General features: G+C 32.7%; 1 protein-coding gene across 1 annotated transcript in view; it reads right to left on the minus strand.

Annotated features, from left to right (window-relative positions):
- The window catches only part of LOC117175162, a 21871-nt gene extending 21216 nt beyond the window's left edge, over nt 1-655 (minus strand). The window contains exon 1 of the mRNA XM_033364761.1: nt 293-655. The gene's annotated coding sequence lies outside the window, so the exon portion shown is untranslated. The remainder of the gene's footprint in view (nt 1-292) is intronic.
- Nucleotides 656-3522: the final 2867 nt, after the last annotated feature.

Raw genomic sequence — 3522 nt, forward strand, 5'->3', positions numbered from 1 at the left:
AAAAAAAGCATTTTTAAATTTATCTTTTAAAGTAATAACCTTAGAAATGCTTTTTTGTAAAAAGAAAATATTTCGACTGAAAAATTTTTTTTTCTCATAATGCAGTTTAAAAAGTTTATAGTTATAGAGAAATTAAAATATTTTTTTTCAAATATGCAGTATTTTCCGAACAATCATAGGTATTGAACAAAATTATTTCTGAAAACTCGAATTTCTTCTTTTTTCTTGGAAATAACTGAAGTAACAAACATGAAGTTTCTAGTTTCATTGGCAATATATGTGCTGCGCTCACCGAATATCGCGGCACCTAGCGTTGTCCCTGGGCTGTTGAAAGCGCAAAATTTTCTATACATTTTCTATACATATTGGCACCCTAGATTACATAAGAAAAGGAATTTAAAATTCCATTAGTACTTTTTCACTAAAATCCCTGTAGAAACAGATGAAACTTTAGTTCTTAGTCTTCAACACACTGAACAACACATTCAGATTCTTCACAGACTGTGGTCTTCAACACAATATAAATTGGTTGTATAAACAGGTTTTCACAATTAATAAATGTTTGGTAAAACGATAAATAAAAATAAGTACTATAATTTTTTACTAAAATTTGGTCTTAATTGAATGTCTATTTTTCAAAGGAAGAGCAGCGTTTAAAATGTTCTGAGGTGTGGTATTCCGGCGACTGAGGACTGGGAAACCACAACCGCAAATCCTGAACTGTTTGCTCTACCAATTCCACTCTTCCGTTCTGTCTCTTTTTTCTCATCTTCTTATGATTGTTAGTCTCTCAGTTTGCGCACCTCGCTCGCATTCTCCCCTTCATTTTCTGTTATCTAATCACAAGCATGCATCCGTACAACTGTCACACGCAATCCGTGTGCTCCCTGCCCCATTCAAGTGAAGCTTTCCGTTTCCCCCTTTTCCGTAAATACGGAGGGTCATCGAATAAGTTTTGTATCGAGGGAGAAAGTTCGGGACCTGAACCGATCGTTAAATTCTGAAACACTTGCCCAGTTGGGCAAAATGCGTCCGTGAACAAATTCATTTTCAGAAGACAATATTGTTATTCGATTTGAAGGTTAAAAAAGAATGAAATTCAATATTTGTGATTGATTCTGAATTAATATATTCAGATTATTATACTTTCTGAATAGGAAATACAATTGAAAATTAATTTGTCAAATAGAGACGCTAAGCTCAAGATTCGTTTTAATCTGCAGAGGTTTTTTACACTCACTTACTCGGCGATTAAGGGCGTAAGAATGAGGTATAGATTTTTAGATTGATCTAGAATTCCCATGTTACTTATTTAAATAGCACGTTCGTTCCGCAACACTGCTCCGATCCAGGTTGCTGATCAATCTCTCTATAGCGATCACCTTAAGTGAAAACCCTCACTAGACATTTCGACACTTTTCTGCCCTGGCATACTTCCTTAGCTTTCTTTTTCTCCATGCATTTTTTCATGCAAGCTTTCGTGTTTCTGTGGCTTCCTATGTCTCTTAAATTATGGTTTTCTAGCTTCTTTTAATTGAGACCAAATAATTTTAACATTAGTTTGTCGAATTAAATGTTTTCTTTTCTATTTAAATTTTGTAAAAAGAATCTTTTAAGTGTCAGCAATTTTTAAAATTTGCAAATTTTCAGATTTAAGCATTTCTAATATCTCAAATACTTAAAATATCCTTTTTCCAAATTAAAATAAAAACAAGGATTTTCTTTGACAAATTAGGGTACAAATTGTTTGGTCTAAATGTAATTTGGTCGCCGCTAACACTTTTATATGTGCTGATAGGTCCCCGAGATTATACTTTTTCATAAGATTAAAAAAATTTCCCTGATTGCGAATATCTTCAGTAGGTTTTCAAAATCTGGTTAATTGTTTGTTTAAACGAATTTAAAAATAATTTCATTATTTATTCAGGAAAAATGTTCATAAAATCATTTTTAGTATGGCTGAACAAAACTAAAACTTTGTTACATCTTACACTTTTTTCGTGCGACCAACCGTTTGCAATGAACAGCGTTATAAACAAATCACATTTGAGCAAAATTGCCAGATTTGCAGTGTTACCTCAGAATTTGTTGCTCAGAAAAATGTGAAACTTGTAAACTGTCTATATTGAGGATAGATCTCTTAAAATGAAAAATTAATCTTCCGATCAAATAATGTCATAATGTTGCTCAAAATTGTTGCGAAACCTTTATCTAACATTAATAACATAATTTATTGTTCATTATCTCTCTTTCTGAATTGTTTATAAAAACTGATATAAATAATGACCCTCAATGACCAAAATTAATAAAAAATCATTTTTATTAATTCTTGACACATGATTAAACTTTGCACTCTCATGATATTTTCTTGTACAAAGAGCCCTTATTTATTCATGTTCTTATAAACAATGTATTTTTTATGAATATACGCTCCCCTAAAATCCACAATTTTCAAGTTATTAGCAAGTGTCTTTTTTATATCGTAAAATTTACCGTAAACAATATGATTATCTTGGGTAGCATTTTCGATAGACGCACATTATTTTTTATGACTATTGTTATTAACAAGAATCCTCAATCAGGAAAGTCGATTTTTTCTTGTTTTTTATTAATCTATGACACAAAATAAAACTTTCCATTGTTATGATATTTTCTCGTACGTTGAGACATTAATTAGTAGTAGTGGAAGCTTCTAATGCGTCCCCTAAGGGTTTACATTTTTCTTACACCTTCTCTATTCCTTTACACACCCTCCACACACTTCTTGGTGGTGGAAGGGGGACCTACAGCTTAAGGTGGGTTCCGAACCACCAATAGCAACAGCCTTAAGTACTTAGAGAAAACCTTTTTCTCTAGAGGTACCGGTCTCACGACTCTCCGGAGATGAACAACTCCCTTGCTAGGCTAGTGTTCACCGCATGGGCCACCGAGACTCCTCCAGAGTGCGAGGCGGGAATCGAACCCGCAAGCCGAAGGAGTGGGTCCAAAGCCTACGCTTTAGCCCCCACGACCATCGTCCCACTTTGAGACATTAATTATTCACGGCCTTATAAACAATGTAGTTTTTATAAATGGACTCTACCTTAAAAGCCACAATTTTCAATTTATTAGCCTTTTTACCTTTTTTTAGACTTTTGTTATCTTTTTATATCGTTAATTTGACCGTAAAGAATATGATTGTCTTGGGTATCATTTTCGATACTTGACCCTCATTGTTTATAACTATTGTTATTAACTAAAACGCTCAATTAAGTTAATTGTTACAACTTCGAGCAATTTTTACAAATTTCATATATTTCCAAACGTGTGTATTTATATCTATTTATTTTCTGCCATAGATTAGTGAAAAAAACGAGAAAAGATCGAGTTTCTTAATGGAGGGTTTTTTTAATAACAATAGCCATAATGAATAAGGTTCAGGTATCTTACCAGGTGTATACATATGAAACCGGTATTTTTTCAAGAAAAAAACACATTTATTTCAAGAGAATGATAACAAATATTTTATTCAAAGTATGCGCC

The sequence above is a fragment of the Belonocnema kinseyi genome, chromosome 6 (genome assembly GCF_010883055.1).
Source record: "Belonocnema kinseyi isolate 2016_QV_RU_SX_M_011 chromosome 6, B_treatae_v1, whole genome shotgun sequence".
Classification (NCBI taxonomy): Eukaryota; Metazoa; Arthropoda; class Insecta; order Hymenoptera; family Cynipidae; genus Belonocnema; species Belonocnema kinseyi.